The following is a 23,400-nucleotide window of genomic DNA, read 5'->3' as shown; positions in this document are numbered from 1 at the left end:
CTTACAGAAAGCAGAGAAACAACTGCCGAGGTCATAACTTAGGCGCTGTAACAGAGAAAAAATGTGATGTTTTGGCTTTTACGACTAGCTGGGGGCCACTAGAGACTATAAAAAGCTGAGCAACCCGTCACCATTTTGAGACATGTGCCTGACCCTCTGGTAGCATCTTTCCCGTCCGGACGTTGTAATGCTCTGACTGTTGAATTGTATGGAAATAAATGATTGTTGATTGAGCATTTATACACCGAGTATTGTCCCTCCTTCAGCCCAAAGATTCAAAGAATTGGGAGATTTCAACAACTTGGTGCCGTGTGACCCGGATCTTTGGTGTGCTGAGGAAGTGGGGCGAGGCGAACGGAAGACCGGTCTAACAACAAAAAGGTAAGCACAGCCTGTTGTATTATAAATACCAAATGTGCATATTGGGCTTTCCAAATTAATCTGTTCGCTGAGTCACATGTATTTTCACAGTAAATTTGTCGGTGTCTGGTTTTTGGCGCAAGATACTAACAACATAAGTTGAGGCTGAATTCCAGTGTGTTAAATAAACTGCTTCTACCGAGAAACTAATAAGATACTACGTTGAGCTAGTTGCAGCCACTTTACCTTCCACATTTAATTTAGTCTAATACTGGCTTCTGTAGCAATAATACGTTAGAATTTCTTCTGAAGACGCGGCCATTAGTCCAGTACATTGAAGTCGAGGTTTGTTTATTTTGTTTATGGTGTCAGTGACGTCCTGGCTTTTGCCGGCTATGAAATAGAAGTTGATTTAAGGAAAAGCAGATGCTGGCTTCACGGTGCAGTTGAACGCTGGCAACGCGAGAGCGAAACACGTCCGTAGGTTTGGTTTATGATACGGCCGTGTTCCGGTGGTGCGGCCGTGAAGTGCAGTAGTGGTTGGTGCTAGTTTTAGTACATTGGATAGAGGTTTTGACGGTGGTTTGTGGCGTCAGTCGAGTTTTAAGGGCTGCGGTCATAATACAAAGTAAAAATTTAAGTACATAGCAACACCTGGTTTATGATGTCAGGTATAACTTCGGGGATGCAAGCATCACTTTTATGATGCGACTTTGCCCCGTGGTGGCGGTCATAAGCGCAGAGAAAGGGGTATTTTGGTCTATGGTGCAGTGTGCTTTAAGAAGATCTAATAGTTGAGCTCAGAGGTTTCTGTGTAAAATTCCCGCTGAGGAAAAGTGTTGTGTGTGTGTGTGAAGGCGCGCTCTGAGTGAGAGTGTGTGTGTGAAGCTGCGAGGCGCGCTCTGGGTGCTGTCTTGTGTGTAAAGCGCGCACTGAGTGAGAGTGTGAGTGAGGCGCGCTCTGAGTGTGTTTTTTGTGTGGAGTGTGAAGCGTGAACACAGTGACAGTGACGGTTGATGTGTTTGATTAGGAGGACATTAGAGCAAATACACATTTTAGGATCAAAGGTTGATGCCTAGTGTACCTGTGGAACATTTGCCCTAGGAGTGGCGACCCTCCTGTTCGTGGACGCGCGGCCAGGACCGGCGGCGTCCGGGTGCCGAGGTGGTGACTTGGGGAGGTGAGGGCCCCCGCATAGCTACGGAAATAACACTGGAACGGCCGTGTAATCACGGGTTCACATTTATTCCGGACTAGAACAAGACACATTTTGCGAACAAACGTTGAGTCTAGATTAGTAAAGAAATATAAAAAGGTTGAATTCCTCGTGTCAGTGGTTGAAATTGTTGTGTGCCTGTCCCCTGACGAGTGTGAAATTAAAATAAAGAGGGAATTTGGAGCCACATAGAGATAGACGGGCATAATTGGGTGTATTACTCTGTGGTGTAATAAAAATAAAAAGGAGAGATAGTAAGAGGTGTGCAGTGGAGAATTATGGAGGAGTAGAGAGAGGAATGTGTTGGGAGACTGGCGTACAGTTTACGCTGTCAAGGTAGGCGGGTTGCCTGCTTATCTGTTTAACAGTGATGAAAATGAAATTAAATAAATCTCTTAGTGTGTTAATACAGGAAGCTGCGGACCTGGACCAACTGCCCCCACAAGCACAGCGGCCGAAGCAAAATTATAGGTAATGGGAACCACACCCAGCACGAATCAGCAGCTGTGAAAAAGACAGCAGCGAGGAGAGAATTAGAGGAGAAATTAAGAGAAGTTTTAACACATAAAATTGGGGCCAACGGACTTGTGGAGGTTGGGAAGGCGTCCGGAGCATCACAACAAAAAGGTGAAACAAAAACACACAAGCAGAGAAATCTGAGAGAAAGGCTCCTTTTAAGGTAACGCCTAGTTTGAGAAAAGATAAAATTAACCTGCTTTTATACAAATGCACATACACGCAATGAAGAAACAGCTTACACTCATGAACACGTGAAGATTTTCCAGCAAGGTTAAAGAAAAATTAACATACTTAAATGATGAAGTCTATACATTACTGACAAAGAAACCCTCTGGGTTGCAGGACAACAATTTAACCAAAAAAAAAAAAAAAAAAGGAACACTGGTCTAACCAACCAGGGAAGACGCAACAAATTTAGTGGTAAAAAGAGTCAAATTGTGACATGTTTTCTGTTGATTGATTAATAAAAGTGATTACTGAATGAAAGAAAGTTCCTTTTTTGGGCTTTTAAACATGATCTTAAGAATTTTAACATATACCGGTGTTGTCCTGTCAACTTGGTGGGTTAGGAGTTGATTATATCGGGAGACAAAAAACAAAAAAAGGGGGAGAGAAGGCTGACACAGGGCCTGGCCCCATTGTCTCCCCTCTGAATAACACAGCCAACACAACAACATTTTCCTGTTCGTTTGTTTTTGTTTTTTGTTTTTTGTTTGTTTTTGTTTTGTTTTGTTTTTGTTTTTTCTATACATATTTAATTACAGGCTGCTTTGCCGGCCCTGAAAGCCGAGGCTGACTGGACTCCTGCTCTCCCCCATACGTGACACTGACCAAATGCTGCAACAGCTGGACCCACAACAACGACCTGAGAATGTCAACAGACCTGCAGGAATGTGATCTCATGCAGCCGAGACGGAGAGCACTAAACCTAAGGCCCGTTTCACTACACGGGGGAAAATTCCCAGACTGCGTCAGCTGACAGAGCTGTGACGAGACGCCCGCCAAGCCCGAATGAAAAGTAAGGCCGAGCGAAAGAATGCTGACCTTGATAACTTTGCATTCACACTGTGCAGGACAGTGATGGACCAACACGGATGATCGGGCGGCAAAAAGGGCGTGACCAAGACAAGAGGAGTAACTGAGGACAGAAGGCACCTCAGAATGGACAAAAACACAGAAGAAGATGCAGGTTTCACCCGCGGTGAACATCGACACTGGAGAAAGGACTGCCCCAATTGGGGTCAGAACCAGGACGGACTGAATTTTGAGCAGCAGCAGCAGCAATGGTCGCAAACAAACTGAAAAGGAGGGGGGCAGGACCCCAGGGCACGCTTCAGGCAGTGGTTTACCCAGAACACCAGAACAGGAAAGTGATGAACACAAACACACACATCTACATGCACTGACTCAGAATGAAGAGAAACAAACACACACACACACACACACACACACACACACACACACACACACACGTCTCCAAACACACAGATTCAGAATGAAGTGAAATACACACATGAACACGTGCACTCGTTGAGTGAGTGAGAAATGACACACACACACATATACACACACACACACACACATACACACACACACACATTGGAATGCTGATTCACTGAGAAGTGATCCACATACACACACACACACACACACACACACACGCTGATGCAATGAAGAATGCTTTGCTTATGCTGATATGCAAAATGCTGCACACAAACATCCCAATGCATAATTTTTATGAGGAGCCATTGATTACTTAGAATGTGTTATATGTCACCTAGAAGGCATTTATGTAGATTTTAGGAATAAGGTCTAAAAAAGTTTGGTTATGAAAACAATGTCTGTGCGTGATGTCTGTTTATGGCTCAAGGCCTTGACTGAATTCTTTGCTGTGCTTCACACAGCCCTGATGAGGAACAGTGGCACAGAGTGAAAATGATGAATTAATAGTGTAAGTTTAGGTTGGAGTACGGCATTTTCTGTGATTGAGTTTTAATTCAAGGAGGAACAAAAGGTGTTACGGCACCTGAGGTTCTCATTCCCACACAATATTGTCCCGGCAGGAAGCAAAATGTTCCTGTGAATTTCTGGTTGATTGTTTGGTTTTGTTTAGCGCTAGCTTGATTTTATCAGTGAGCTTTGGCTTGTGTTCTTTCTCGTAAGCGAGAGAGGGATAGTTTTATGCTTGGACATGTCTGCAACGGGCCCTAGTTTGTGTTATTTTAGTAGTATTTTGTTGGTTATGTCTGTTTTCGTTTTTGTTACAGTGCACTGGAGAAAAAACATCTGAGAGGTGTGATCCACCGGTGGAGATATGGAGATATGGTGATATGTTGATATTTTGTGAGTTTATGATTTAACAATCAGCTCTTTAAACCAGGCCTGAAAGATTGAAATTTAAAGCACTATAAAATATTATTACTGTAAACAGTTGCAAAGTGTGCTTCTCCATGATTGTAATTGGCTTGGGAGAAATTCACTTATAGGGAACACTGAGAAGTTCTGAGTCTAAAAGGATTGCACCGAGTCAATCCGGCCCAAAAAACAACAAGGAATTGTTTTCCTTTAAAATGATGACGTCATCTTGCTGGTGATGGACGCTCGAATAGGTTGCGCGTGAGACTCCATTATCAGCAACATCTGGTATGAATGTGTATGGAGGTATGCATGTGAATGGACTGTGATGGACTGACGACTAAAAGTTTTGACTGACTTGATACTGAGACAATGACTGCACCAACTTTAGGATTAGTAAATGCCAATAAACAATTCACCCAGCCGACAAGAGAAGGGTGGATGCTTCGCTTTGTTTTGTTTTGTTTTTTCAGGAGCAGGAGGATAAGAGAGACTGGAGGAGGAGACTCTAGCTTCACATAAGTATGAACTGCAGACTTAACACTGTGGTTGCTGATTTTGAGTTACCGATGTTTGCATTAAGAAAACTGTGCTATATTAACTGTGTTTTGAGTAAGGTATCATGTTATATTATTGGGAATGCCAAATGCTACAGTGGAGAAGACTTTTGATACCACTCATGACTGGAATATGTTATTATTAACCATAGCAGGCCACTGTAAAAAAGTCAATTAAATTTTATAGAGGAAAATCGCCAAAATTGAACAATACCTATGAATGACTGGCCACATTCAGAATAGAGATATGCAATAATAAACATTGGTCCACGTGATTTAGGTTCTCACTTGAAATAGTAAGTTATTAAATGTAGAATATAATCGACAGGGACATTTGATAGGATGTGGTACTGCAAAAGAACAAGAGCAAAGTAAATAAAGAAAATATTGTGTTTAGTTTGGATAAATTCAAATTAAAATGTACCATTACACTCAGAGGATCAATATGAAATAAAACATATGCAAAATTTGTAGGAAGTACATGACTGATAACTGTTCTGTCCTGAGCGTTTGTTTCTAGAGCACCCACTTGACCACACCAACAGTTTCTCGCCACCGAGGAGGGGTACTTGCAAAAAGAATAAAATAAAAATCTGAGTTTAACAAAACATTTTAAATGTAAATATCAAGCTTACCTTTCTTTTTCCATGAAATGTGCTTGTGGGCACGCCAGCCATTTTGAAAAGGTGGGCAAAACAATTGGCAAGGCCACACCCCCACACATGTGATATAATTTTAAAGGTACTGTTGCCCTCTCTAAGAAACATCAGGACTTAGAGGAGTGGCAAGTAGAGTATGCGAGCTACAAGCAAAAACTAAAATGTGTACTACAGTGTGCAAAAATGAAATACTGGGTCATCAGGGGGACATGAGGGACATTTATAAAACTAAAAGTCCCACTAACCTTAAAGTGCACTTGAAAAGCCCACACAAGAAGGTTAACCTAGCTTACCTAGAAGACCTCATCAGGGGGAGCACACTCCCCCTCCTCGAAGAGCTCACCCACTCAACCCGCATCCCCAGAAAACAGCTAACCCCAGATAAGGCAGCGTGATGTATCCCGAGATAACAGGACTGGGACATCCAAATAAAGGTGTGAAACAATCGCCTTCAAAAGGTTATCAATTCACTTCAACCAAAATTAGGACCACTCGGTGCGGCAAGAGTTAATAGTTATTAGTCTCAACACCCAAGGATAACCAGAAGAGCATGACTGATATGATGGAACTGGGATTTTGTTACACTTAATTTTTTGCAAAACACAAATAAAACTAAATTGAAACTAAGGATTTTCAGAAAATAAAAACTAAACTAAACTAGCAAACAATTGGTAAAAACTGATTAAAACTGATGAAAATTGCAAAACTATTACAACCCTGGTCCAGACTAAGATGGTGTTGGACATCTTCGGGGCAGAAAAGGGTTGGTGTGACCAAGGTGTGGTTTGGCTTGTTGTATGTACATTTCAAAATGTTACAGCTCTGGATGGACCAGTTACCAGGGCATGGAAGGATGACAGACTTTATTACATGAGGAGAAGGGACATTTTCGGGATCGAAGATCCTCAGGGATGACAAGGCTGGAGCAACGGTACTCGAGAGAAGAATTTCTGATACTTTCTGAGATATGATGTCACCAACCTTCTCTTTTAATTGTCTAGCTCCAATGAATTGACACATGGGAGTGTGTCAAAAAGGGGGAAGTTGAGTCCGAACATCAAACAATGGTTTTATGAACATCTTATGACGTTATTTCTGTGTTTAATAATTTAGCTATGGTAAAACTTAAGCTTATAATGTGTTAGACTTAGAAAGGGTTCACTAATTTTTGATTTCTTTTACACACACATAGATTATGATTAGAATAAGTCCTGAACATAATATTTTAAACCAAATTTGAATCATTAGAAGAACAATGGATAACAATATTAGATTATCAAGGCTAGGGAGAGAGGTGTTTTGGTTTTCTGTCTCTTGCAGAGAAAGGAACAGACACCAGACGGGGACCCGGAGATGTGAGGACCCTTCACAGCAGGGACAGATGTAGGGACTGCCGAGACAGCAACTGGGGTCAAGTGTCATGACGTTTGGGCTCCTGGAGAAGATGGATCCCACAAACACAGCAATAACCATGAAGGGGTTGGCGAAAACCAGGAACACCAGACCAACGAGGTTCAAGAGGCTCTTGGCAAAAAGGGGAACACGCCGGTGACCCCAAAATACACAGATCTTTGTTTGAAATCGGGGCAGAATAATCCCCAGAACTGTGCAATGACTAAAGGGTGGTCTAACCCCGGAGGTCGAAGAAAGAAGCTGAGAATCACCCAACTGGAAGACACTGGTAGCTGCAGCAATAAAAATAAAGGTTAAAAGCTCCTTAGACAGAGGTTCTAGTCTAAGTACATTTGAAAGGTATAAGGGGGCATTAAAATGGGAGTGGAAAACTGGAGCACCAAAAGTGGGAGAATTGGGGAGTGATGGGAGAGTCATCTGTAACTGCTGTTATGGTTGTAAATCTAACTTTGCTTGCATCTGAACTGCGTGAACACAGAGGTCATCCCACATATGGTCCACCCGTTAAAGGGGGACAGAGGGCCTCAGGATCAAGAAAACCTGGACCTTGCGACCCTGGAGTGCATGTTGTAAGTGATCTCTTTCAGAGATCAAAAGGGGGAATTATTAGATTATTCTGTTATTATATGTTACCTTATATATGTAATCAAAGTAGTTGAATTAGAATACTGCTGTAGATCACATTATACCCTTTAATATAGAGTGTGTGAGCTGTATGTAGTTTAGTTCTCATTATACTTTTGAGTTAACAGAACATATTCACATATTAGTTCATTAGATAAATGTGCATCACTCTGTATCCTTGATCTGCTGGGAATGTGTGACACTGTTTTCTTGACATGCTTAATTGTTGAATCATGAAGAGAAGGTTGTAAGCAGGAGACTCTGTGTCTAAAGACAGGGGAGATAGATAGACCACATTCCACACCCCCACCTTACAGAAAGCAGAGAAACAACTGCCGAGGTCATAACTTAGGCGCTGTAACAGAGAAAAAATGTGATGTTTTGGCTTTTACGACTAGCTGGGGGCCACTAGAGACTATAAAAAGCTGAACAACCCGTCACCATTTTGAGACATGTGCCTGACCCTCTGGTAGCATCTCTCCCGTCCGGACGTTGTAATGCTCTTATTGTTGAATTGTATGGAAATAAATGATTGTTGATTGAGCATTTATACACCGAGTATTGTCCCTCCTTCAGCCCAAAGATTCAAAGAATTGCGTGTTTTCAACACCACAAAAACCTTGAATCTTGAAGTTTCACTCCTGATGTATTTAAGAACAGAAGCACTGTCTGTCCAAAACACAGAATCCAGAAGTTCCATCTGCAGCTCTTTCCTCCAGAGTACATCCAATCGACTGGCCATGGTTGCTGCAATGAGCTCCATTCTCGGGATGGTAAAGGATTTAAGAGGAGCGACACGCGCTTTTCCCATAACAAACGCACAGTGTCGTTCTGAACAGATGTTTTCAATCAGCAGATAGGTCACTGTTCCATACCCATCCTCACTGGCATCACAGAAATGGTGCAACTGAGCACTCGTGATTTCTCCAAATCCATCAGGTTTCAAACAACGACTCACTTCAAACTTGCTCAATAGCTGGAGCTGCTGGAGCCATGTTAACCATCTTTTGGAAAACAGCTCGGTTACATTATTGTCCCAGCCGATTCCTTCCTGGCATAGATCTCTTAGGATTTTCTTAGCAGTTAAGACCACAGGACTTAGCATTCCAAGAGGATCATAGATAGAACTGACAATTGAAAGGATTCCTCTTCTGGTGAGCGGTCTGTCCTTGAGCACAATCTTGAATTTAAAAGAGTCTGATTTTATACACCATTCCACGCCCAAAACTCGCTCGGTCATTGAGGAATCCAATTCCATGTTCAACTCTTTCATTCCTATGGCTCTGTGACTTTCAGGAATTGATTCCAGCAGGCGAGTGAAAGAATAAATGATGACTCTCCTCCTCTCTCGGAGTCAGGGGACATGTTGCATGTCATCTCGGTGTCTTGGTACGCAGTGGTGCGGTGATGATGTGCTGGGCAGGGCCAGTTCAGAACAGAGTCAAGGGCATCGGGGTGACGGCAAGTTAAATGTCCAACTGTTCCCTGTCTGTTGGTGATCCACTTTTTGAGCAGAAATCCTCCTTTGGCACACAAAGAAACCAACTCGTGGTACATTAACACTGCTTCCTCATCAGTTTCAATGGACACAAGACAATCGTCCACATAAAAACAGTGCAACAACTTCTTCACAGCTTCCTCACTGTAGAGATGTCCAAAGTCATCCGCACACTTTCTGAGTGCAAAGTTGGCACAACTTGGTGACGAAGTTGCCCCGAAGAGATGTACATTCATCCTGTATTCAGATGTTGGTTGTTCCAGATCACCTTTAGTCCACCAGAGAAATCTCAATAGATCTTTATCTTCAGCTGGAATCATGACTTGATGGAACATGGATTCAATATCTCCCATAATTACAACTGGCTCCTTCCTGAATCTTGTGATCACTCCTATTAAAGAGCTTGTAAGATCAGGTCCTTGTAAGAGTTGGGAGTTTAAAGATGTTCCCTGATAACTCATTCCACAGTCAAACACAACTCTGAGTTTCTTCTTGGTCGGATGGTAAACACCATGGTGTGGTATATACCACAGCTTGCCATCATTGCGATTGATCTCCTCTTCCGGGACCTTTTCAGCATAACCTTTAGCCAGAAGCTCATTCATGAAGACTTTGTACTCAGTATGAAACACTGTGTCTCTCTCAAATCTCTTTTTTAGAAAGCACAGACGTTGTTGAACAACTTTCTTATTGTTTGGCATACTGATACTGGCATTCCGAAAAGGTAATGCTATCTGGATATGACCACCCACATATTTGGCAGAGTTAGTCACTATTTCCAGAAATCTCTGATCCTCTCTTGACAATCCAACCTGCTCATCAACTTTGCTCTCAGGAAAGTCATTCTTGAACCGTTGCTGCCAAAGCTCCTCCAGCGTGACAACAGAAATTCTGTTGACTGTAACTTGTGGATGCTTCTGATCACTTGTAGCTTCACAGTTTCCTGAAAGTGGTCCATTGATGGTCCAGCCAAGCCTTGTCCTTATGGCATACGGTCCTCCATCAACACTACACACCACTTCCAGAGGTTCCAAGGCTTTGGGAATGTTTGTTCCAATCAGAAGTTCGATTCCTGCATTTATTTGAGGCAGGGTTATGTGTTTTAAATGTGCCCATCCTTCAATATCTCCTGGTGTTGTAATATTTCCCTTATGTACAGGCATGGACTCCTGTGTGTACACTTTTGGCAGTTCCAGAAATTCGTCACCACAAAGAGCGGCAACCTCCAGTCCTGATAAAGTGTTGCTGCTCACAACTCTTTCCTGGCCCATGCTTCTGAGGAGGATGTTTCCTTTCCTTCCCTCAAGGTGAAGTCTGCGCATCAGACTCTCAGTGCAGAAAACTGCTGTGCTCCAAAAAAAGCATATGTTGTAATAATGTTGCTTCCTTTCTTTGACTTTACTTGGACAGGCACAATGGGCAGTTTACAGTCCTGGTCTCCAGCCCCTGTAAGACCACTCGACACTAGTGTGCTCACATGCGGCTGCATGTTCCTGTCGGTCTTTTCAGAAGGTGAACTTTCTTTGTGCAGGATGGTGGGATGTTTCCGGCTGCATTTGGAACAGGAAATCCTCTTACGGCAATCTTTACTGATGTGTCCTATACACAAACAGCCAAAACAGATGCCATTTTCCTTTAAGAAGGTTATCTTCTTCTCATGAGCCATTTTTCCCAACTGTGCACAGACGTCCAACATATGTCTTCCTCCACAACAAATACAGACGTTCCTTCCAACCTGATTCTTTTTCATTTCCATTTCCGCAGGCTTAGGTGTACTCTCCACAACTTGCATAGTGGTGGCAAAGCTTGTTCCTTTATTTCCAGGTCTGCCTTGATACTTGGCTTTACTCATTCCTTTTGTTGGTAAAGAAAGCGGAGAATCTTGAATATTACCGAATACAGGATCAGTTAATATTCTTATTTGCTTCTCCAAAAAGTCTGCAATATCCATAAATTTGGCTCTTCTTTTATGCCTTTCTTGCAGGTCACAAACATGGCTTCTCCATTTGTCCCTAAATTTATACGGCAATTTTTTAATAATGTTCACCATATTAGAAGGCATGTCCAAATCGCTCAGATGCTGCACCTCCTCCATTGCATTACAGCATCCCCTGAGGAACAAACTGTAGTTCTGAAGAGCTTTTACTTCCTCTGTTTTAATTGATGGCCATGAAAGTGCCTTGTCCAGATATGCAGCTGCGACCTTCTGTTCATCGCCATAGTGCTCCTTTAACAGTGATTTTGCTTTGCGATAACCACGATCTGAGTTCATTTGTTGACAGCTTCTCACCAATTCCTTTGCATGGCCTCTTGTGTACTGTTCCAAAAAATATAAACGATCGCTGTTATTCTTCGTATTGCACTCAACTGCATTCTCAAATGCTTTAACAAATGAATAATATTGAAGTGGATCTCCATCAAAATGAGGTATTTCTCTCTTTGGTAAAGAAAAGAGGCTTTGTTGTTGGATTAAGAGTGTTGTTATTTCATTTTGTTTAGTCATTACTCCAATAACATCATTTTGTGGTTCCGGTTCCACCATACCATTTGTATAACAGTCATTTTATTTTATTTATTGTGGACTTCAGGAAGCACACAGCTACACATTCCCCCCCATCATCCTGTCTGACACCCCCATCACCTCTGTGGACTCATTCCGCTTCCTGGGTACCACCATCACCCAGGACCGGAAGTGGGAGCCCACCATCACTTCCGTCATCAAGAAATCCCAGCAGAGGATGTACTTCCTGAGGCAGCTGAAGAAATTCAACCTGCCAACACGGACGATGATGCAATCCTACACTGCAATCATCGAGTCCATCCTCACCTCCTCCATCACTGTGTGGTACGCTGGAGCCACTATCAGGGACAAACAGAGACTGCAGCGTGTTGTGCGCTCTGCTGAGAAGGTGATTGGCTGCAGACTCCCATCTCTGCAGGACCTGTACACCTCCAGGACACTGCGGCGTGCAGCTCGGATCTCAGCTGACCCTTCTCACCCTGGACACAGTCTGTTTGACCTGCTCCCCTCAGGCAGGAGGCTCCGGTCCATTCGCACCAGAACCTCTCGCCATAAGAACAGTTTCTTCCCCTCTGCTGTCGGACACATGAACAATAACCGTATGACTGTTCCCACCACTAACACATGACCCTACGCTGTGTCACTGCATCATTCCATGTTTGGCACTGATCACCACCTGCACTCATGTATATATCTATCTACTTAGCACTTTTAATTCTTATTCTTATTTTATATTTTTATGACAGTATGTTTGCACTGAAGCACCGCAGCAATTTCCTAATGTTGTAAACCTGCTCAACATTTGGCAATAAACCCTTTCTGATTTCTGATTTTGTCCATTTGCATCAGATGGGTTTGAAGGAATAACTGAATATTGTCGAGGATGCTTATTTTGAGAAGATTCAGTCAGCACAGCTTGTTGCATGACACATTCCTGGGTTTTATCTTTTCTCCGGTTTTGAGTTTCAGCATTAGTCAATGAATTTTGTTTTGCAGAAATGTGAGGTATAAATTCTAATGCATCAACATTAAGGGTTTGTTTAGATCTTTCATGGGAAATGTATGAATTCATTCCATCTGAAACTTTTAAAGATCCTTTTTTGCTTGTTATACTTTGAGCTTTAAGGACATTTATTGTAGCCATTTTTTCAGCAATTTCAGTGTCCAATTTTAGCCTTTCCTTTCTTTTACGAAGACGTTCCTCCTCTTCTTCCAGTACATGTTTCTCATCCAATAATTTCTGCTTTATCATTAAAGCTGCCAACTCTGCCTCAGCTTTCATATGAACAGATGAAGTTGAAGATTTTGATGAAGAAGTTTTGTGGCTTTCAACATTTGAAACACTATCACTTGGCTTGATATCATCCTCCACTTCTGTCTCAGTATTTGATGTAACATTGTTTTCCAATAAATTGATTTGCTTTGGACAAACAGCAGAATTTTGTTCTCTTTGATTTATCCAGTTCTGAATTTCATTTAAAAACACATTGGTGTATTTCATGATACTTGAAAACCATTCCTCTTGTTTTATTACTTCTTCCTCTGGCACCAAAGACAACACCTCAACATGTGAACTTGAAGCCTTTTCACACAGTGCCTTTAAATCCACCAAATACTGCTTAATTTGAGAAAGATTTTCATTGTGTTGCAGGAGCGCTTTCATTTTTTGTATTAGTCCTTTCATTTTATTAACATATATTTTGCATTCATTTTGTGATTTTTCGATTTTATTCAACAATGCCTTTCCAGTCATTTTTCTTTCTCTCTTTCCCCCAAAATCATTAAAGGAACAATCATCACCACCTGTTTGACTCATGATTTTCCCGTTTGTTTGTTCGATTTTTTATTTATTTATTTTAATCTTCAGTGATTATCCATTAAAACATATCCACTGGAAGGCAAGGCAAGGCAAGTTTATTTGTATAGCACAATTCAACAACAAGGTGATTCAAAGTGCTTTACAGAGACATTAGAAACAAGAACAAATAAAAAGCATGATTTAAAATTGATTAAAACAAGCAAATAAACTAACTAACTAATTAACAAACAAACAAACAAACAAAACAGTATATAAAATCAAAACAGATAAAATCAGAACAGTAGATAAAATCAGTAGTTAAATGTAAGTTTTGAAATTTAAGCTTAAAGTGTGGATTTGGTGCTTTATTCAAATGCAGCTGAGAACAGGTGAGTCTTCAACCTGGATTTAAATAAACTGAGTGTTTCAGCTGATCTGAGGCTTTCTGGGAGTTTGTTCCAGATATAAGGAGCATAAAAGCTGAATGCAGCTTCTCCGTGTCTGGTTCTGACTCTGGGAACTGATAAAAGACCGGATCCAGATGACCTGAGGGATCTGGAAGGTTCATACTGGGTCAGGAGGTCATTGATGTATTTTGGTCCTAAACCATTCAGAGCTTTATAGGCCAGCATCAGAACTTTAAAGTCTATCCTCTGACGGACAGGCAGCCAGTGTAAGGACCTCAGAGCTGGACTGATGTGGTCCACTTTTTTGGTCTTAGTGAGGACTCGAGCAGCAGAGTTCTGAATGAGCTGTAGTTGTCTGACTGATTTTTTAGGTAGACCTGTAAAGATGCTGTTACAGTAATCAAGCCTACTAAAGATGAATGCATGGACTAGTTTTTCCAGGTCCTGTTGAGACATCAGATCTTTTATCCTTGAAATATTCTTGAGGTGATAGTAAGCTGACTTTGTTATTGTCTTAATGTGTTTTTCTAAGTTTAGGTCTGCATCCATCACTACACCCAAATTTCTCGCCTGGTTTGTGGTTTTTAGATGTATAGATTGAAGTTCTCTGGTAACCTGTAATCGTTTTTCTTTGGCGCCAAAGACTATTACCTCAGTTTTGTTTTTGTTTAGCTGGAGAAAATTGTGGCACAACCAGTCATTGATTTCCTCAATGCATTTACCAAGAGCCTGTACAGGGCCTTGGTCTCCTGGTGACATTGTGATATATATTTGTGTGTCATCTGCATAGCTGTGATAGTTTATTTTGTTGTTGTTTATAATCTGTGCCAGTGGGAGCATGTAAATGTTAAACAGAGGGGGTCCCAAGATGGAACCTTGGGGAACTCCACATGTGATACTTGTCTGCTCAGATGTGAAGTTACCTATTGATACAAAGTATTTCCTGTTTTCTACGTATGTTTTGAACCAGTTTAGTACAGTTCCTGAAAGACCTGTCCAGTTCTCCAGTCGTTTGAGTAATATGTTGTGGTCAACTGTATCAAATGCTGCACTGAGATCCAGTAAAACTAGGACTGACATTTTTCCACTGTCTGTGTTCAGACATATGTCATTAAACACTTTGGTCAGAGCGGTTTCAGTGCTGTGGTTCTGTCTAAAACCTGACTTGAAGGCATCGTAGCAATTATTCTGTTTTAAGAAGTAACTGAGCTGTTGGGAAACTGCTTTTTCAATGATCTTACTTAAAAACGGGAGATTTGAGATCGGCCTGTAGTTGTTCATTTGTGTCTTGTCAAGATTGTCCTTTTTCAGTATAGGTTTGATTACAGCAGTTTTTAGTGATTCTGGAAACACACCTGATAATAAAGAAAAGTTGACGATCTGTAACAGGTCTGACTCTAAAGTCTTTGAGACCTTTTTGAAAAAACTTGTTGGCAGGACATCTAAACAGCAGGAGGAGGAGTTCAGTTGACCTAAGATGTCCTCCAGGTCTTTGCTGTTAATAGGTTGAAACTGTTTCATGGTGTTTAAACAGTTTTTTGGTGGACACAGTACATATCCTGGATCTGCTGTTGATGTACCAATTGCTTGTCTAATCTTTTGGATTTTTTCAGTGAAGAATTTGGCAAAGTCATTGCAGGCCATGGTCGAATGAAGTTCAGCTGCCACTGACACAGGAGGGTTTGTTAGCCTGTCAACTGTAGAAAATAAGACCCGAGCATTATGGCTGTTTTTAGTGATGATGTCAGAGAAGTAGGACCTCCTTGCATTCCTCAGTTGTAAATTATAATTGTGAAGTTTCTCTTTATAAATGTCATAATGAACCTGGAGGTTTGTTTTTCTCCATCTGCGCTCAGCTTTCCTACACTCTCTTTTTTCTTTTTTCACCAGTGTGGAGTTTCTCCATGGAGACTTTTTCCTTCCAGCGATAACCTTCACCTTAATGGGAGCAATAGTGTCCATTACATTTAACATGTTAGCATTGAAGCTATTGACGAGCTCATTGACTGACCCTCTGGGCAGGTCAGGTGTTAACACTAGGAGTCCCAGGCTTCTACCTTTCTACCTATAAAACCCGCCACCAGCCAAATGGCTGGTAGGCTTTTAGCTAAGCTTTAGCTTCAGCCAAGTGGAAGCTAAATTGGCTAGTCATTCATATGTATATTAGGTAGTTAAAAAGGAATTCAGGAGCCAATGTAAAGAACATAAAATAGGAGTGATGTGAGCTCGCTTGCTAGAGCAAGTTAGTAGTCTGGCTGCTGCGTTTTGTATAGCTTGGAGGCGAGAAAGTGATGATTTATCCAAGCTGGTAAACAGGGAATTATAATAATCTAAACGCGATGACACAAATGCATGGACAATTTTTTCCAGTTCAGCTAAGGAGACCATATGTTGCAGTTTAGAAATATTCCTTAAATGAAAGAAACAGGAACAAGACAGAGATTTTACGTGTATATGACTAGTTAGGAGTGAGAACGTGTTGATGTAGCATGTAGTGGAGGTGGAACTCCTTTCTAAAGCTTTTCTAACATCAGCTACAATCAACAAACAACAACAAAACAAACTGGATGAGCAGGATTCCAGTGAACTTACTGTGATCGTGGGTAATGCTGCAAACCTTTATCACATTTTCACAGAAAAGAAACTAAATATATATCCTCCTTTAAAAAAAACACACAATGAAACACAGACATACTTATTTATGATAAGATCCACAGAGAGAGAGCCAAGCACGTACACAACATAGCATTGATGAGAAAAGAGTAAGAATATACAATCACAGGTTTACATAAGTACACAGTTGCGACTGAGGCCCTGATCAAATGTTCAAATAAACTGATCATAAAGTCTGTGTCTCTGTTTTATTTCAGGGAGTGCTGAGGAGGGTCTAACATGAAGTCACAGTCGTGCTCTCTGGACAAGATGTGGCTCATTTTCTCACATTTGTACAGCTTTTGGGATGTCAGAGTGCTGCACTCATCAATGCATTTGACTTCATCAACTTCAACTTCATCTTCAGGTGTGTGTGAGAAACCAACTCACCATAAACTGTTGAACTGCATGCCAGTGAAACAGAGACATTTTTGTTATTTGTGTGTGTCAGAGAAGATGAATGTTTCAGCGCTTCTCTTTACATTTCCCTTAAATACACAACTTTGTGTGTGTTTGTGACACTGACTCAACTGTCATCCCCTTTTCTCCTGTACAGCTAGTGCACATCTATAAAGGAGAATCAGAAAAATAAAACTTTTTTTTCTTAATGTGTCACTTACTCTCTATGGTACAGATCTGGGTCCACTCTGCAGTCATTCGACCCTCCAGTACTAACTAGAGATGGCACGATACCATGTCCGAGACGATACTGATATCATAAATTTGGATACCGATATGAATCCGATATAGTGTTTTTTCAATCAATAAAACAGTTTATTTAAAATCTTGCTGCTTTTTGTATAAAAAAAATGGTAAATGGCCTGTATTTGTATAGCGCTTTACTATGGACCACAAAGCGTTTTACACTACATTTTGTCATCCACCCATTCACACACACATTCACACACTGGTGATGGCAGCTACATTGTAGCCACAGCCACCCTGGGACGCACTGACAAAGGCGAGGCTGCCGGACACTGGTGCCACCGGGCCCTCTGACCACCACCAGTAGGCAACGGGTGAAGTGTCTTGCCCAACGACACAACGACCGAGACTGTTGGAGCCGGGACTCGAACCAGCAACCTGCTCAATCAACGTAATCAACTTTAATTTAATGCATGTATAAAAAATTGAACCGAAATCGATTATATTCCTACAATAATTAAATAGATTCAAAATCTTTCTACAACAGAACTGCAGACTGCACAGATGGCACCTTCCCAAAGGAAAAAGTACTACAGCTTACTAGGGTATATTAGACTTAATAGTTACTATATACAGTAATGGATTTCTATACATTTTACATCAGATTAAAACTTTGGTTGTAAGATTCAGATAACTATTTATTAAAAGCTAGACATTTTAAATGAAAATAAGAAAGAAAGATATTTCTTTGTGCCCCCCTTTCCCTGTTGATGCCCCACCTGCCCCCCTGGCAAAACTTTGCTAGACAAACTTGCTTTAGTTCTTGGGATAACTTTCTGGGAGATGAAATATTGGTTTGGTAGCGAGGCTCCAAATGCTCAACCCGACTGCCGACAGGTCTCGCACGCCACAGCTGCTCTATCACGTGAGGCATACTGCTAAGGTTATGAGCTGAGTTACGCTATGGGATATTTAATGGATCGGATTACATTTTTTATTTCTCTCCGATATCCGATCCAGTAATTTAGGTCAGTATCGAACCGATACCGATACGTAATATCGGATCGGTCCATACCTAGTATTACCACGGGAGATTCAACCTGTTCGGACTCTCTCATTGGTAAGTGTGCAGGACTGTACCAGCTGTAGTTGATGGTTTTCCTTCGAGCAATTCTTTAATGTTTCCTTTTCATCAGCAATGAAGTTTTGTTGATGGTTTTCATTTGCTTTAGCAGCTTTGCCAGAAGTTAAATCTTTATTGAAATCCAGTTTTAGGTTTTTATCTGCATTGACTTTTCTCCCCTGAAGGTTCAGTTAGTTTGATGGAGTCCATAAAAGGTTTAAAGGCACTTACTGGGATTTCTAAAATATCCAGATTTTACGAATTATAGACAAAATTTATATACAGTATAATTATGATCATTTACAGTATAATTGATTGCTTTATTTATTATTTATTCATGTATTGAAATATAAGAAGCAGAACAGTGGAGGCAATCAAAACACTCGCTCACAGAGAAAGAAGGATGAGGGCTTTTACTGGATGTGACTGAACTGTTCAAAAAAAGAAATGGATCAAGAACACAAGAAGCATGATGGAGAAATCATGTCTGCTGTGGCTGCTCATAGGAACTCTGTAATGGTCCTCTCTCTCTTGTTTCTCTATATCAAACATCCGGTTTGCGTAGGAGGTAAACAAGACAGCTGTTTCCTCCTTTCTCTGCTTGAACCCCATCAGTCTGTGTCCTGGAAGTTACTGCTTTTCTCTATTGTTTTGTTAAATGTCAAACTTTGAGGTAATCTGGATGTCGTTTCTCTTTAGCTCTGACCTGTCCTCTGTACTGGGTGCAAGCCAGCACCAGCAAGGTGTTCCTAAGTAGGGCTGGGTTTCGTCACTGATTTCTAGAATCGATTCAATTCCAATTCACAAGTTCCCGAATCGATTCAATCTAGGATTCAATTCAATTCGATTTGATTTGAATCAGGAAAATTTTGCCTCAGACAGTCAGAAATATTATAATTCAGACACATTCAGTACATTTCTATATTTTTATATCTATAAATAGAAATCTGACACTTGCAAGACTTCAGCAAAGGTGTATAAGCATCACAGCAGATGCCTTTGTGTCAAAGAGGATAAAACAGAGAAAAACATGAAGGTGATTTTCCTGGCCTGGGATTTTGTAAAAATATTCTGCAGTAGATCAAAAACGAAAGAAAACCATTAATCAACATATGAACATTACCTGATGCTGCTGAAGTGAAGCAGAGCAAAGTTACAAAGGTTTTATTAGAGACACAGCTGAGCATTTGCAATTTTGCATAATTTTAAAAAGTTTAAATTTGTTGAGAAGCCCATTGAACAGCAGAAATGGGGCTTTTTTTGGAAGTAAGTAAAAGGAAAAAAAACAGTGTCTGACAGAGCTGTAAACAACTTGTGCGTAACAAGCAAGTGAATAATGCAGAAAACAGATTTTTAGACGGGAAACTGTTCTTGGAGTATACACAGAGAGAGAGAGAGAGAGAGAGAGAGAGAGAGAAAGCTGTGCATGAAGTGATTTTTACCGTGGTGGAAGCAAAACAGCGAAACTAAGGGAATTCATGACGATGTTTATGTGAAGTGTAGTTTGGATCTTCTTTTGCTGTTGGTTCAGTCAATATTGTTTGGAGAGAGATCAAACCTGCAGCTTCATAATCACAAGAAGAGCGTAAACACAAAGCGCGGACCCGCCGACGGATCAGAATCAGTGAGTTTTCAGCCATGACCGTGTCATCGGGTGAGAAAGACGACATCTCACTGACCCATCGGCAAACATGCAACCACCACACAGAAAGACCCCGGCCTGATGTTGGAATTGAACTCAGGACCTTCTTGCTGTGCAGCAACAGTGCTAACCACAGTGCTGCCTTGGTTACAAAACATGTTCACTAAAATTAAAAAGCAATTGTTGAAGAGATAAAATGGTCCTTTCTCGTTTTTATAAATATGATTTTTAACTTACAGTTATTATGCATTTCTTGTATAAAATAAAAAAGATAAAATGTGAGTTACTGCTAATTGTTGTATGTTTATGTAATAACAAATCCCATTCACATTTAAACACTGAATTTAGGCTTGGACATTATATTTAACACTTAGTGTGGAGTTGTCATGTTTTCCCTGACAATTCTCTCTGGACACTCCAGCTTCCTCCTACAGTCCAAAGACACACATGTTACTCCTAAAGTGGCTGCATATCTGTGTACGTGTGCTGACCCTGTAACAGACCTGTGACCTATCCAGGATGTATCCTGCTTTTCACACATCGAAGTTGGGATAGGTTGATAGGTAGCGTTGGCTGAGGAAATCCAAATCATGTGACGTCACCCTGAGATGCTTCTGAGAAACAAACTCACTAATAAGCTGTTGAACTGCATGCCAGTCAAACAGATACGTTTACTGTGTTTGTGTTTCAGAGATGATGAAAGTTTCCGCGTTCCTCTTTACATTTTCCATTAGTACACACCCATCCTGACATTCCTCCTGTCAGTCAGCTCTCTGGGTGGAAGAGAACAAAACACATAAATAAATGTTTAAGACAGGAGCTACTTAAACTGTTAATGTTCCTTTATTTGTTTTGCACACAGGTTTATCATTAAAAATCTTACCAACAATGACATAAACTACTTATCTTTATAATCTTTATAGAGAAATAAATAAAGTTGAAATTCGTATGTATTTCTTATGCCCAGCAGCAAAGCCAGACTGTGACTTTAGGCCTGTCTTCTTACAATTACTTGTGTGTGTGTGTGTGTTCTGAGTTTTCATCAGAGCCAGAGGTCAGCTACTCTTCACTGAAGTTTTCCACCAGTCTCACCACATTACACAATATGACACACATTAGCTGGTTCAGTGTTTAAATGCTGTAGGCCACAAATGATGCATTTTTCTGATTATTACAGATACAAACACTTTTTATCCCCTCCTTGAATCGCCACCTTATCGTGGTGGAGGGGTTTGTGTGTCCCAGGGATCCCAGGGGCTATGTTGTCTGGGGGCTTTTGCCCCCTGGTAGGGTCTCCCATGGCAAATTGGTCCTGGGTGAGGGACCCGACAAAGGCAAGGCAAGTTTATTTGTATAGCACAATTCAACAACAAGGTGATTCAAAGTGCTTTACAGAGACATTAGAAACAAAAACAAATAAAAAGCATGATTTAAAATTGATTAAAACAAGCAAATAAACTAACTAACTAATTAACAAACAAACAAACAAACAAAACAGTATATAAAATCAAAACAGATAAAATCAGAACAGTAGATAAAATCAGTAGTTAATGTAAGTTTTGAAATTTAAGCTTAAAGTGTGGATTTGGTGCTTTATTCAAATGCAGCTGAGAACAGGTGAGTCTTCAACCTGGATTTAAATAAACTGAGTGTTTCAGCTGATCTGAGGCTTTCTGGGAGTTTGTTCCAGATATAAGGAGCATAAAAGCTGAATGCAGCTTCTCCGTGTCTGGTTCTGACTCTGGGAACTGATAAAAGACCGGATCCAGATGACCTGAGGGATCTGGATGGTTCATACTGGGTCAGGAGGTCATTGATGTATTTTGGTCCTAAACCATTCAGAGCTTTATAGACCAGCATCAGAACTTTAAAGTCTATCCTCTGACGGACAGGCAGCCAGTGTAAAGACCTCAGAGCTGGACTGATGTGGTCCACTTTTTTGGTCTTAGTGAGGACTCGAGCAGCAGAGCTCTGAATGAGCTGTAGTTGTCTGACTGATTTTTTCGGTAGACCTGTAAAGATGCTGTTACAGTAATCAAGCCTACTAAAGATGAATGCATGGACTAGTTTTTCCAGGTCCTGTTGAGACATCAGATCTTTTATCCTTGATATATTCTTGAGGTGATAGTATGCTGACTTTGTTATTGTCTTAATGTGTTTTTCTAAGTTTAGGTCTGCATCCATCACTACACCCAAATTTCTCGCCTGGTTTGTGGTTTTTAGATGTATAGATTGAAGTTCTCTGGTGACCTGTAATCGTTTTTCTTTGGCGCCAAAGACTATTACCTCAGTTTTGTTTTTGTTTAGCTGGAGAAAATTGTGGCACAACCAGTCATTGATTTCCTCAATGCATTTACCAAGAGCCTGCACAGGGCCTTGGTCTCCTGGTGACATTGTGATATATATTTGTGTGTCATCTGCATAGCTGTGATAGTTTATTTTGTTGTTCTTTATGGTAAATGGCCTGCATTTGTATAGCGCTTTTCTAGTCCCTAAGGACCCCAAAGCGCTTCACACTACATTCAGTCATTCACCCATTCACACACACACATTCACACACTGGCGATGGCAGCTACATTGTAGCCACAGCTGCCCTGGGGCGCACTGACAGAGGCGAGGCTGCCGGACACTGGCGCCACCGGGCCCTCTGACCACCACCAGTAGGCAAACACGGGGTTAGTATCTTATAAATTATAAATTATAAACAACAACAAAATAAACTATCACAGCTATGCAGATGACACACAAATATATATCACAATGTCACCAGGAGACCAAGGCCCTGTACAGGCTCTTGGTAAATGCATTGAGGAAATCAATGACTGGTTGTGCCACAATTTTCTCCAGCTAAACAAAAACAAAACTGAGGTAATAGTCTTTGGAGCCAAAGAAAAACGATTACAGGTCACCAGAGAACTTCAATCTATACATCTAAAAACCACAAACCAGGCGAGAAATTTGGGTGTAGTGATGGATGCAGACCTAAACTTAGAAAAACACATTAAGACAATAACAAAGTCAGCTTACTATCACCTCAAGAATATATCAAGGATAAAAGATCTGATGTCTCAACAGGACCTGGAAAAACTAGTCCATGCATTCATCTTTAGTAGGCTTGATTACTGTAACAGCATCTTTACAGGTCTACCGAAAAAATCAGTCAGACAACTACAGCTCATTCAGAGCTCTGCTGCTCGAGTCCTCACTAAGACCAAAAAAGTGGACCACATCAGTCCAGCTCTGAGGTCCTTACACTGGCTGCCTGTCCGTCAGAGGATAGACTTTAAAGTTCTGATGCTGGCCTATAAAGCTCTGAATGGTTTAGGACCAAAATACATCAATGACCTCCTGACCCAGTATGAACCATCCAGATCCCTCAGGTCATCTGGATCCGGTCTTTTATCAGTTCCC

The 23,400-nt window shown here is 41.0% G+C and overlaps 1 long non-coding RNA gene across 1 annotated transcript; it reads right to left on the bottom strand.

Annotated features, from left to right (window-relative positions):
- Window positions 1-961: 961 nt before the first annotated feature.
- On the bottom strand, window positions 962-7,459 carry LOC146647267 (uncharacterized). The gene is made up of 2 exons (XR_014908379.1): window positions 3,524-7,459; window positions 962-3,488 (listed from the first exon to the last, which is right to left on the bottom strand). It is a non-coding gene; the product is annotated as an uncharacterized LOC146647267 (long non-coding RNA).
- Window positions 7,460-23,400: the final 15,941 nt, after the last annotated feature.

Source organism: Rhamphochromis longiceps, linkage group LG18 (assembly GCF_057381845.1).
Source record: "Rhamphochromis longiceps isolate RC_006_pf linkage group LG18, R_longiceps_female_GT1.1, whole genome shotgun sequence".
Lineage (NCBI taxonomy): Eukaryota > Metazoa > Chordata > Actinopteri > Cichliformes > Cichlidae > Rhamphochromis > Rhamphochromis longiceps.
The sequence above is the reverse complement of the archived record's forward strand: the minus strand, read 5'-3'. Positions and strand labels throughout refer to the sequence as shown.